The sequence below is a fragment of the Anas platyrhynchos genome, chromosome 1 (genome assembly GCF_047663525.1).
Source record: "Anas platyrhynchos isolate ZD024472 breed Pekin duck chromosome 1, IASCAAS_PekinDuck_T2T, whole genome shotgun sequence".
NCBI lineage: Eukaryota > Metazoa > Chordata > Aves > Anseriformes > Anatidae > Anas > Anas platyrhynchos.
In genome coordinates this window covers 155,297,782-155,311,676 of record NC_092587.1, presented here as the reverse complement: position 1 = coordinate 155,311,676, position 13,895 = coordinate 155,297,782, and the positions used below count along the sequence as shown (strand labels likewise).

The 13,895-nt window shown below is 37.1% G+C and overlaps 1 protein-coding gene across 2 annotated transcripts in view; it reads left to right on the top strand.

Moving 5' to 3' along the window:
* The window catches only part of GPC5 (glypican 5), a 762,495-nt gene that overhangs the window by 633,486 nt on the left and 115,114 nt on the right, over positions 1–13,895 (top strand). The window lies entirely within an intron of this gene.

Genomic DNA, 13,895 nt, shown 5'->3' with positions numbered 1-13,895 from the left:
AGTAAACTATATTCCAAGCAAAACTAGGCCATCTTCACACTAACAGGTCAGTGAAGACAGTCAGTTTAAAAAAGGGTCTAGATGCTTTTCAGCTTTATTATGCAATGGCACAGCTGTTACAAGTACAAAGCTCAGTGACTCTGTATATGCCCTCTCATCTTATGTACTTAGATTTACACATATACATTGCCGATAGATTTATCTGTGGATGTCAGAGTTTGCAGGATCAGAGATTAAAAAGCAGTTGGATAGTTCATTTTATAGAAAATCTTTCTTAACTTCAAGAATAAACTGATGAATTTGTCTTTACTTGTCGATGTACAGATTTTCTCATTGCATTTTTAAAAATTCTTTTCAAGCTACTTCCAAGAGAAGAGTATATAAAAGGTTAATACAATACTTATTTTTAGATCCATGTTCCTATAAAAAAATGGCAATTTTACTGTATTCACTGAGATTTGAAAGCAGATAAATAATGAATAGTTCAAGTGATAATTACCTTATTTCAATATTTACAGAAAACTGGCACTTCATCATCATCAAAGCACATTGAGAATTGTCTTATTATCTACACAAGTGCCTGATTTCTATAAATATTGAAATTTGGTAATTATCTCTAGCACTGTTACTTCCTTATCTACTTTTCAGAATTGATCAAATAGAAATATCATTTAGTCATTAACATTTTTCCAAATACATATCTGGTTTCTTTTTAATGAGACTGCATATGTGTGGGAGGTAAGTTGCAAAATAAGGTCAGTGGAATAGAATGAAACATCTTTGTATCATATGTATCCAAATGAATGAGCTAAAACCGTGTTATTCAAATATCTGGGTTTAGCCTGAGTCCATTTCTTTTTAGGAATGGACTTCGCTAACAATTAGAGAGTCCATCTCTCAAAGGGGAGCCATTGGCACATATACATCATGAAATGAATATATCTTTATTTATTTATCTGTTTATTTGTACATTTGAGACAGGCAATGTAGTGCCATATGCCCTTGTTTGTTGGGTTAAGAAACCATATAATGTTTCCCAAGGGTGTTATTCCTTGTAAGTCTATTTGGGAGATGGCAGACAGGGCAAGGCTGAATCTGGCTGTATTGTGCAATTCTATTTTTCCCTGACATTCGTCTATAATCACAATTATATGTAACTCAGAAAATCAAGATTAGTTAATCTATTATGTGTATGCATGGAGATCTTTTAAACTCTAATTCTGCACAAAGTACTGTGAAAAACAAACAAACAAACAAATAAATAAATATATAAATGAATGATGGGCCATTGTAAAAGGGTTTTTGTATGGCCTTTGGGGAACCATCCATACTCTGGAGATACTAACTACACAGTTTACTCCACACAGGTATAAACTGCAGTACGTTACATTCAGAGAAAGAATGTTTTAGTAGATCCATCCGATGTCCTAACTTCAAAATTTCTTTTTCTATCAATTACTGTATTTGTATATGCTACAGAGTCTAACTCTAGTCTGGAGGAATCTTTAGCCATGCGTATAAGGTTAGTGAATGTCCTCAAGCATTTTCCAGTGACTTTCTGTAAAACAGATATGTTTGCCTGCTCCCCAACAGGTTTGGCCCATGCTAGCTTGCACACTCCTATACATGCTTAGGCAGGATGTGCAGGGACTACTCCTGAAAGTAATTTCCATGATCTTCTGGGGAAGGAGAATTTAAGGGAGTGTATAGATGCATTTGCCTCAAGACCAGAGGATGGCCAGTCCTTTACTTTTTTACTTATGCTTCCTCTTTAACTAGATGCATTGACCACTAAAATTTTTAACCAGATGGGTTGAATATTAACCATCTCATTTGGCTTGAGATACTGAGAGACTAGTCTCTCTTTAGCTGCCAATAAAGAGAAGAAACATTCCCAGAGCAAATTTTTTAGCTGAGCTTTATTACACATTTATCTTAGCATGACATGAACTCTGATGATAAGTGCTTTTTTCACTGAAAATAGATGGAATCTAAACATCTAATTGTTATGCAGACATTGATGATGTATATTATGTCTATTATATTTATTCTGAGGGTGGATGAGATGAATCCCACCCCTCACTGTTTTCCTGGCTTCTCCTTTTATACTCTAAGTCCCAGTATGGTACATACAGTCCTTAGAGATGAACACCCTACATATGTTTCAAATAATTCCTGATCACCTGCATTAAAAAGGAGCTCAATCAATCTGAGCTCTTTTCAGATATGTTCTTCTCTAAAAAAGGAATCACTTCAAATAAAAGAAATACCTGATTATTATTTTAACACCTTCTGCCACACAGGCATAATAAAAGGGCTGTAATGTAGTCACAGCAATGCCAGATGCTATAGAAGTTGAGCATGAAATTATGCCATAATTAAGACCCTACAAATTTACATTGATTCCACACTTCTCTAGGATTCAAATAGCTACAGACATAGCTAAGACATATGTTTATTTTTGGCATTTGTTATATCTTCCCATTGGAAAGAGCAATGTAAGTAAAAATCCCATTATTAATAACTCAGAGATATATAGACAGTCCAAGCTGTCTAAAGAGATGCAAAAATATGGAGTTATTTTTCCAAACTGCTGTCATAGTTCGAATGAAAAAGAAAGTATTGGTGAAACCGGTAATAAAATTCTTGGGTATTCCCTTGAGATCACTTAATTTGCAGTCTTCTACTGAGGAAGGGCTGAAAAGGAAGTTATATACTATGTTCCATATCCTACATAAGATAGGTACTAGTGTCAGTTCCTATGCATTTTTCAGAAGGCAACAACAGAAAATGTATGAATCCCTTACTTTTTTTTTTTTTTTTCCTTCAGTGGCCATGTAAGATAGTAAGTGGGAAATTAGGAAGGCATAATTTTGATGGAATATGTTGAGAGTTTGATCCAAGGTGCAATTTATTAAAGGAAACTAGAAGTGGAGAATATGAAGAGTTCTCATGCCACAACGAGTAAATCATTGTTATTAAAAATGACTGAAATATGTAAAACTAGCCCAGCCATGTTTAACAAGGTGTAGGGCTAACAGTAACGGGGCTTCCACAGCTTCCAGTGCTGTGGAAAAAATACACTTTGCACTTGAGTGATAACCCTGGTTTAAATGTTTCTTTGTTTGTTGGTGTTTATTTATTTTTTTATTTTTTTAATTGTGACCATTATTCTACAAAAGAGAAATATCTTTCTCAAAATACACAAATCTCACTTCAGTCTTCTTTGCCTTATTGTGTTAGAACCAAGGTTTTTATAACAGAGTCCCTGAAACAAGCATAAAAAGGACTCTGGAAAGAAACTGGAAAACAACAACCAAAAGCAACTCACTAGGTAGTATTAAATCTTATATGCAACACGCATTAAGTATGGTACCTTTTGGTAGCATAACATATAATGGTTCTTAGAAACTTTTTGCAAGTTTCTCAGTCTTATTTTCAGGACACTTGTGTTAGTTACACACAGGCTGCTACTCTCTCAGGTAAACCTTTATTTATTTATTTATTTATTTTGCAGCACCTCATAAGGCTGGCCTTGCAAACCACATTTTGACAATTTAAGGGCTTCGTCAGAACAAAAGAGCTACCTCCCATTATAGGCAACCATATCAAAGAAATATATTCCTGAAGCATTTGCACAGCATCCAATTTCTGAAATTCTGCATACACTCTAATCCGTAAAACACTTATCCAGTCCTACTAATATACAATATCTATGGTAAAGAAGTGTAAAAGTTATAAATTATAATGTGCCATAAAAAGAGAACAGAAACTCCAGTGTATGTTCAGCAAAGTCACCTAATAAAACGTGACACCTTCCAGACTTTTATATCATCATTTTCCATTGTTTTCAACAGCTTTACAATTGTGTTTTTATTACTTTGGCAAGCAAACATGGTATGTCCAAGTAAAGAATGTTACAAACATACTGTATTTTTGTAAGTAATCAGAAGGAGATATTCCAGGGTTTCTTGAGATCAGAATCTTAAAATTTATCATCATTCCTTGTATCCTTCAGAAGTGGAAAATTGGATTCATAACATGAAACTTGCAACAGAAAAAAAATAATATATTTGCTTTCAAATTACAATCGTATTAACTTAATTGTTCAAAAAAAAAAAAGTTATACTGTTTTATATGTAGATCTTAAAATAAGGAATATTTATTCCACATAATTATGTCATTTACAAAAATTCTATGAGAAACAATTTTGCTGTAACTACAGAATATAATAGACATATATCTGAAATACTTTTCTGGAAGTGACTTAAATGGTTGTCTGTCAATGACTTATGAAAAGTTTGTTTATAAACAGGCATAAGACTTTCAAAAAAAGATTGATTTTAACACATTAACATATGCTTATTCATTCTCTTTAGTTAAGAAATGTATATTTCATTACAAATGGCTTACAGAATCATTAGCTGGCATAAATGTCTTTATTTCATTTTGAATGTGTCATGGCTTATTCTAACCTATCAGCAACAACTAAAACTCTTGTTACTTCATTTTCAGAAAAATTGCATTTTCATTATGCATAGGTTTTAAATATATTCAAGCTATTTGTAATGAATTGTGAAATATGAAAATACATTATATGTTATCACAGTGAATTTTGTGTCAGACAAGTTTACTATATATTTTTATAATTAGAATATTTATAATTAGAGTTTTTAAGGTTTTGCTTATTTTTATATTTATTTGAAAATATTTACATTTCATCCATCCATCTATCTATCTATCTATCTATAGCTGATTTTCCAAAAAGCCTGCTGGAAGAAAGATTCTGCTGAATACATCATAGTTGATGCACAGCAATGAGAGGGTTCTAGAATCACAAAATAGAAGAGATCATATTGCTAGGTAAATTTGCTCTTTCTGTGAATTTCTTCTAAAAGTTCAGGATGGGATTTAGAATACCTTTATTTGGAGTACAATAATGTTGGTATATACATAGGCAGTAGATGCATAAAGTCTGATTATCATAAATGAAAATGTAGTTGATAATGTCAATAGAGTGGAAAAAATGATAACCTCATCCTTAAGTAGGCAACAGGATGTCATGAAGTTGGTTAAACATTTGAAATGCTTTCATGCATGATGCGTAGACCTCCAGCTGATATTCCAGAAGAATGCAGATCTGTTGCAGGCCTAGATGCAAATTGCATCTCTGCCATCCCTGGGAAAATGCTACTGAGTACTTCAAATGACATGCAATGCTTTTGTTTAGATATAGAAAGGCTCCTGTTGATGGAATCATTCTCTAACTCCTCAAGGATGAATTCAGTGGTTCTTTGTTGACCACAACTTATACACCTATAGCTCACATGTAAATATCTGCACTTTTAGCATCAGGTCAGCCTGAACATCATGCCCACTGCTTGCCAATGAACTAATTTTCTAGGATTCCACTTTCTTATGTCATCTACAGTTAAGTTGATAAGATGCCTGATTTCTTTCTCCATGGACACTGTTATCATTAATCTATCAAATTCCTACAAAGCAATATAATTGACTTAAAAATAAATAAATAAATAAAAATACCTGCTTTAGACCACAGATTTTCATCTTTATGGGAATAAAGTGACTTGAAGATAACTTTAGCTGAAATGCTTTACCCAAGGCAGCTCAAAGGGGGGAAAAATAGAAGAATATTGTTTGTTCTTGATAAATGCTTTCATTGTCTTCTTCATTCTTTGTTGGTAGATGTCTTGGTAGATTTTGGCATCACTGGGGCAATTGATACTAAGACATCATACAAGATTAACCAAAGGTTATGCTAGTACACGAGCTGGTTTCCAACATCAACTGTAGGTAAAAGTCCAGAGAAAAATAACGCAACAACATATTGTAATACTTCTAGCCTACAAGATTACCTGAGGCAGAAATGTTTTTTATAGATTATTCCAACAGGAATTTTATAGTCTTCCTTTGAGTCAATTTACATTTTTATTATCCATAACACTCTGTGTCAAGGAGATACACGATCTGTCCCTAACTGTGTTTTGAACCTGACAGCTGACAGCTTCATTTGATGCCTACTAATTCTTTTGCTGTCAAGGGACAGAGAACAACAGATCAGTTCTCTACATGCTCTATCATTCCCCCCTCAGTCATTTCTTTTCCAAGCTGAAGAGTTCTAGACTACTTATTTACTCCTTGTAGAGAAACTGTTTCATAGTTTTCACATTCTTATTAACTTCTTTTGAAGGCGTTGCTGTCCTTCAGTGCTGGTCAGTCTTTAAGCATTGCCTCCTGAAAGCACAGAATCAGACAATTCAAAAATATTGGAAGTCAAGCAGGTGGGGCAGAAGGTTGGCTTGGCTGACCAGGGATCTTATTCTGGAGCTTAGGCATAAAAAGAAAGTGTATGGCTGCTGGAAGCAGGGCAGACAACATGGGAGGACTACAGGGATGCTGTTTTCATTTGTAGGGAGAAAATTTGTGTGGCCAAAGCCCAATTAGAATTGAAGCTGGCCAGATCTATGGGAGACAATAAAAAGGGCTTTTTAAGATATGCAAACAGGAAGACCAGAGAAAACATAGGTCTGCTACTTGATGGGGATGATCACCTCACAAAAAAGGACATAGGCAAAGCAGAGACATTTGATGCCTTCTTTGTCTCTGTCTTCAATGCTAATGATGGGATTTGGGATGGGATATGTCATCCCATCATGAGCTGGAGGGCCATGACAGTGGGAATGATAAATTCCCAGCCAACCCTGATAGTGTACAGGTTTTGCTGTTCCACCTGGATCCATACAAGTCCATGAGTTCAGATTCATTACAGGGTACTCATAGAGCTGCCTGACCTCATCATGGGACCTCAATTATTTTTCAAAGATCCTGGGAATCTGGAGAGGTCCCAGTTGACTGGAAGTTGACAAATGTTGTGCCGATTTGCAAGAAGGGCAAGAAAGAAGACCCTGGTAACTACAGACCTGTGTGTCAGGCACATGTCAGTGCCTGGTAAAATTATAGAGAAGATTATCCTGGGAGTTATTGAAGTGCACCTGGGGGACAATGCAGTCATAGGTCACAGCCAACATGGGTTCACGAGGGGTAGGTCCTGTTTAACAAATTTAATTTCCTTTTATGACCAGATCACCCATCTAGTTGATCAAGGGAAGCCAGCTGATGTGATCTTTTTGGATTTAAGTAAAGCTTTTGATACAGATTCTCATAGGATCCTACTGGAATAAACGTCAGCATACAGATAAAAACACATCCAGATAAAAACATAATACGATGGGTGAACAGTTGGCTGACGGGTAGGGCTTAAAGAGTTATGGTAAATGGGGTTACATCAGTCACCAGTGGGGTTCCTCAAGGCTCCATTTTAGGGCCAGTTCTTTTCAATATTTTCATAAATGGTTTGGACTAGAAGGTGTTTTGAGTAAGTCTGTTGATGATACTGAACTGGGAAGAGCTGTTGGCTCTGTCGAGGGTGGAAAGGCCTTGCAGAGAGATCTGGACAGACTGGAGAGCTGGGCAGTCACCAACCACATGAAGTTGAACAAGAGCAAGTGCCAGGTCCTGCAGCTGGGAAGGGGCAACCCTGGGTATACATACAGTCTGGGCAATGAGACGCCAGAGAGAAGCCCAACAGAGATGGATCTGGGGATTGTGGTTGACAGCAAGTTGAGTATGAGCCAGCAATGTGCCTTGGCAGCCAGGAGTGCCAACTGTAGCCTGGGGTGCATCAAGCATGGCATCGATATGCCATGCTTGATGTCAAGTGAAGTGATTGTCCTGCTCTACTCTGCAGAGGTGCAGCCTCACCTGAAGTACTGTGTGCAGTTTTGGGCATCACAATACAGAAGGGATGTGAAACTATTGGATAGTGTCCAGAGGAGGGCGACAAAGATGGTGAAGGGACTAGAGGGGAAGACGTATGAGGAGTGGCTGAGGTCATATGGTTTGTTCAGCCTTGAAAACAGGAGGCTGACAGGAGACCTCATTGCAGAAGGGGAGACCTCAGATTCCTCATGAGGGTGAGAAGAGGGTAGGCACCAATCTCTTCTCTCCGGTGGCCAGTGATTGGATCTGAGGAAATGGAGTCAAGCAACAGGGGAGATTTAGGCTGGATATCAGGAAAAGGTTCTTCACCAAGACAGTGGTCCCGCACTGGAACAGGCTCCCCAGGGGCATAGTCATGACAGCAAGCCTGTCTCAGTTTAAGAAGCATTTGAACTGTGCTCTCAGTCATATGGTCTGAATTCTTGGGTAGACCTGTGTGGAGCCAGAAGTTGGACTCAATAATCCTGGTAGGTCCCTTCCAATTTGGGATATTCTATGATTCGTTTCCCTACTCTTGACCATACACAGTTCCTCTACACCCTGGGGTAGATGTTCTATGTCCCCCCTTTTCTGGGGACATAAAGTACACGCAGTAAGCAAAGTTATTTATACAGCTGTATAATGACATTCTGTTATTATTCTGTTTCATTTCTAATAACTCAGTAGTTGTTGCTACTGAGATTCACCTATCTTCATATTTTTGTCTGTTATAGCTTCAACATCTTTCCTCTGATTGATAGTGGTTCACTCAGAGCTTAAAATGAAAGATAATTGTTTCCCATGAATATATATTTATCTACATCTAATTTCTTTGACTATTTTCCTCCCAAATCCCACAAGATCCTTGGGCAGAGTCCTCAGATTTGGCCAGGTCTTTGCTACTTCAGATGGCTTGGTATCGTCAGCAATATATATAGAGAGAGATATAGATGTAGATATAGATATAGATATTTCCCTAGGTCACTCTTACCCTCTTTTCTAGGTCATTTATGAATTTATGGTGAATAATGTTGGTCCAAGCACAAATTCTTAAGGCACTTCATTACTGGACTCCATTCACAGTGAAGAGTGGCAATTTACTGTCACTTTCTGATTCTCTTTTTAATCATCTCTAAATACATACCTTTTACTCTATAATTTACCTAATAATCTTTGGTGATAGGCCTAGTCAACCAAATCTTTTTTAATGGTTGTTATAACTCCAGAAAGTTATTCAGTCATGGCAGGATAGAAGTACAACTGAGTGGTTATTCACCTCCAAGAAATAAGGGCCTTCTTGACCCAGAGATCTGTGAAACTCTGAAGACAGCTGCCATCTGAGAACAAATAAACAACAACAAAAAGACACTGGTATAAGGGATTCAATCACTGAAGCTTGAGAAAGGGAGGATCATATTTATAAACTAACAATCTCATGAAAGTATTACATCTAATACACTTTATTATTAAAATGAAATGAAATCATACTGAATCTCCACATTTTTCCCCACACGTCCCAGTAGGCATTCTACAGAATGAATACAAGAACAGCTATGAATCAAGTATAATTCTGGCTGCAATAAATAAGACCAACAAGCAGCCCTGAGGGTAGCTCTAGCCCAGCAGTTTGCCATCTTTTTTATTAGTTACATAAACAGCCTCAAGATATTTTGTCATATGATATCCCCATAGTATCTTAAAAACAAACAAACAAACAAAAACAAAAACAACAACACCCTGTTTAATCTGTCTGTAAAACCTTTTAAGCTTGTAATATGTTGCTAAGCCTCGCGGCCCTTTGCCTTATCTCCATGTACAGCAAAGGTTGTCCCCTTTAAGCCTTTCACTGTAACCTGATGCTCTCTTAATCACCCCCCCTGAAACTCTGCTCTGTTTATCCTCTTTTACAGAGACAGGTGAGAGGGATTTTATTAATGCAATACCTTCTTAAGTGGTTTAGTTTTATCCTTTAGTATTGATTCAGTGGTTTAAATCCATTAAGAGAGTGTGAACAGACACTTTATTCTTTGCTTAATAAAATCCACCATAGAAAAGATAGGTCATAGTAATCTGTCCTCTTCTACCCCTTTATTTTGTCCTGTGATACCTTAGACCAATAGCATATTACAAAACATCTCCATCTAGATGCTGTGTAGTTTCGGTTGACATATTTGTTTGTGTGCCTGTCAATTTTTAAGTCATTTATTCAATTTCTAATATACAGGTGTTTCAATTTTGTAATAATTTTAATATTCTAAATATGACTTCATATTCAAAACCCAATGAACATTTCATATGGGCTATATCTAGCATTTATGTTTTCAGCCAATGATGCAACTGATAAAATCCACAGTAATCCTATTACAGTGATTTTCAAATACATGGCATGTTCAATATGATCATTAAAGATTATGATCTGGATGATGGAGCAGAGTATTTCCTCAGCAACTGTGAAGATGACACAAAACTGGGAGAAGTGGTTGATACACCAGAAGATCATCCAGAGGGACCTGGGCAGCACAGACATATGGGCCAATAAGGACATCATGAAGTTCAACAAGGAGAATTGCAATGTCCTACACATGAGGAGGGGCAACCTCAGGCACCAGTACATGCTGGGGGCCACTCAGCTGGAAAGCAGGTTGGCAAAATAAAGACCTGGTTCTCCTGGCAATTTTCAGAAATAGTTTGTGCCTTTGGAATAACAAAGGCTAATGGTGCCTTGGACTCTGTAGGAAAAGCAGGTTGAGGGAGGTGATCATTCCCCTCTAGTCAGCACCGGTGAGACGACGTATGGAGTTCTATGTCCATTTATGGGCTTGCTGATACACGGGAGACAGGCTTACTAGAAAGAGTCCAGAAAATGCCCATAAAGGTCCATAAAGGGTCCAGAGCATCTGAGGAAAGGCTGAGAGAGCTGACACTGTTCAGACTGCAGAAAAGAAGGCTCAGAAAGGATTTTTATCAGTTTATCTGGAAGGAGGGTGCAAAGAAGTTGGAGGCAGACCCTTTTCAGTGGTTCCCAGTAACAGGACAAAAGGCAACAGACTCAACTGAATGACAGGAGGTTGCCTCTGAACATCAGGAAATACTTCTTTATTCTGAGAACAACCAAGCACAGGCATAGATTTTCCAGAGTTTTCTTCCCTGGAGATCTTCAAAAGTTGCCTGAGCATGGTCCTGGGAAACCTGCTCCACGCGGCCCCACTTGAGCAGGGGATTGGACTAGATGACCTCCAGAGGTCCCTTCTACATGCAACATTCTGGGACTCTAATCCCTTCCCAGAAGAAGCTCTGAGATCCCATTCCAGCAATATAATACTGATTTTTATAAGACTGTGGATATTGTTCATGAGTTATGATACACAGCAATGTCAATCTGAACTAATAGTGCACAATACCCTAGAAAATTTGAATGATAACTTCCTACCATGGCCATTTTAGTAGCTGAAGTAAACAAATATAGCAAGAGGTGGCAGTAAACAAGACAGAGGTAATTTTTCTTTGACTTTTTAATACCATTAAATATAAGTAATGGAGTTCTGAGCAGTATCTAAGCACTTGTATGTCTAGCCATGGAAAGTACAAACTCCTTACAACAGTGGTAGTGGTACCAACAAAGCATACTGTCTCCATTAGTATGACCTGAGGGATTGCAGACTGGTTCATCTCCTTCATTTAGGATTTCTTAAAGCACTTTTTCCACTTTTGATAACTATCAAAGAGTGATACATTTATATATAAGGTAAGAATTTTAGAACAGTTCGGGCTGTTCTAATAGAAACCAAATTTCAGTAGCAGCAAAGAAAAACACTACTGCACTACTTACACATTCAGTGAAAATGTTTGGTTGTGTGTGTTTTTTTTTTTTTGCATATGCTTTAAGAGATACACCTCTTAAAGTTAAAACTGTTTGCATAGATAGCACTAGGGAAATAGTTCTACCATGAACCATTGATAAGATTGAAAAATATGTTTTTTGTTTATTTGTTTTTCAAAGACATAAACTCACTATGTAGAGGGGGAAAAAGTTTTCCATGAGTTTTAGAATTCTGTTTGTTCTATAAGGAACCTAATATCCTCCAGGTTATACTGCTCAGGAAATCTCTATCCTTTCCTGTAGGACAAGAAGAAATTTGCAGTCTCTTGCACTTCAGCACATACTCTCATTGAAGCTATAGTGCTGCTGTTGATTCTGTGACAGACTGAAACCTGGTATGAAACAGTCCACTTGGGCTGGGTGGTCTCTGGATCTAGATTTCTGAAAGATAATTTGGTTCTATTTTACATCCCTGCTGTATGCTGGTGATCTGTTCTTTCTTTATAGTCCTCTCAACACCTTATATTCCTACAGATGAAAGAGACATATAGAGGTATTTCTAATACAAGAGTACATAATGGCCTTTGAATACAGACAGAAGAAAGTAAGATGACAGACAGAGGTATTACAGATATGTTCTTATGTTCTTTTTTTTTTTTTTTTTTTTTTCTTCTCCTTGCAGTCTTAATGTCAGTGAAAGCTGACAATACAAAAGTGACACATACAAATTGTCATAGAATCTGTCATGTGCCAGCTAACTGCAGCTCATTGCAGCTCTCACTGAAAGTAGCAGAGAGACTCCTTCCTGCCTTTTTCTACTGTCATGGTTTTGTCTGAGATAGAGTTAATTTTCTTAATAGAAGCTTGTATAATGTTTGCTGTATTTTGGATTTGTGATGACAGTAGTGGTGATAACACAACTTTGTTTTCAGTGGTTGCAGAGCAGTGCTTATACAGTGCGTTATGCTGCCCTGCCAGAGAGGAGGTTGGGAGTTCACAGGAAGTTGGGAAAGCCAGGACAGCTGCCCCAGACTGACCAAAAAGATATTCCATCCCACATGATGTCATGATAAAAGAGAAGGGTAAAGAAGGAGGAAGGGAGGACATGTTGGGAGAGATGGAGTTTACCTTCCCAAGAGACTGTTATATGTGATGAGCCCTGCTTTCCTGAAGTAGCTGATGGGTAGTAGCAAATGAATTCCTTTTTCTGCTTTGCTTGCATGCATGTTTTTTTCTTGACCTAGTGAACTGTCTTTATCTTACAAATTCTCTTACTTTTATCATTCTGATGCTCTTCCCCATCTCACCTGGGGAGAGTGAGCAAGTGACTGCGTGGTATTTAGTTGCCTACTGGAGTTAAACCACAACACTCTTTAGTCAGAGTTTTCAGTCATGGGAGGATTCACATACACGTAACAAAACCCAAATCATTTGACAGGAATGTACTTATGAGGACATTGCAAATGTGAGTCATTAATAGACACAGAATATAACAAATAAAAAGCTTATGTATAAAGAAGCTAGTGAAAAAGAGGAGGAAGTACAGCATATTTTTTTTCTTCTCATACTTTTTCTTCTCTAGTTGCCATTTCTTCCTCCTGCAGGATTGTTGTAGGGTGCTGCTGAGGAAGAGCCAGTGAAATTTCACTACATGAAATCTTTTTTTAGCTAATGCAAGTATCATTTTTTGTTTGTTTGTTTGTTTTTCTTTATCAGGTGTCAGGTTAGTTCATACCTATTGGAATTGGAGGGGTTACTGTCTAGTGTAATTGCAGCCTTCCTCCGTTCTGTTATTCATGCCTGTTTCTACTGAGCCAAATCAATCCTGACAGCTGGCCAGATGCTTCTTGTGCCAGTCAGCAGGACTTTGGTCTCAAAAGAGCATCTGGTTATAAGGAAATTTTGTAACAAGCTTTACAGCCAATATTGCTTTCTAAAAATACCATAATAAACAATGAAGTAAAGGTATTTAATTACTTCACTAATGCACCATATTTTTTTAAGAGCAGGGCTGTTGTCTTTTTCACTACAAATTTAGTTTATTTTGGGCTAAAGGAGACAGACAAAGCTTTTTAAGTAGATAAAATATATATTGTATATACAAAATCTTTATTACAACCTGTGCAACCCACAGACTCAAGTGCAGCTGCTTAGAGTATAAGCCAACCACAAAGAATGTATTTTTTCCTAGTACTTCCTAGTGAGGTCACAATATTAATTTTAATTTGGAAGGTCTTTGGGGTACAGAATTTTTAGCTAACTAGAATATTTTGGTTTCTGGTATGATATCATTAAC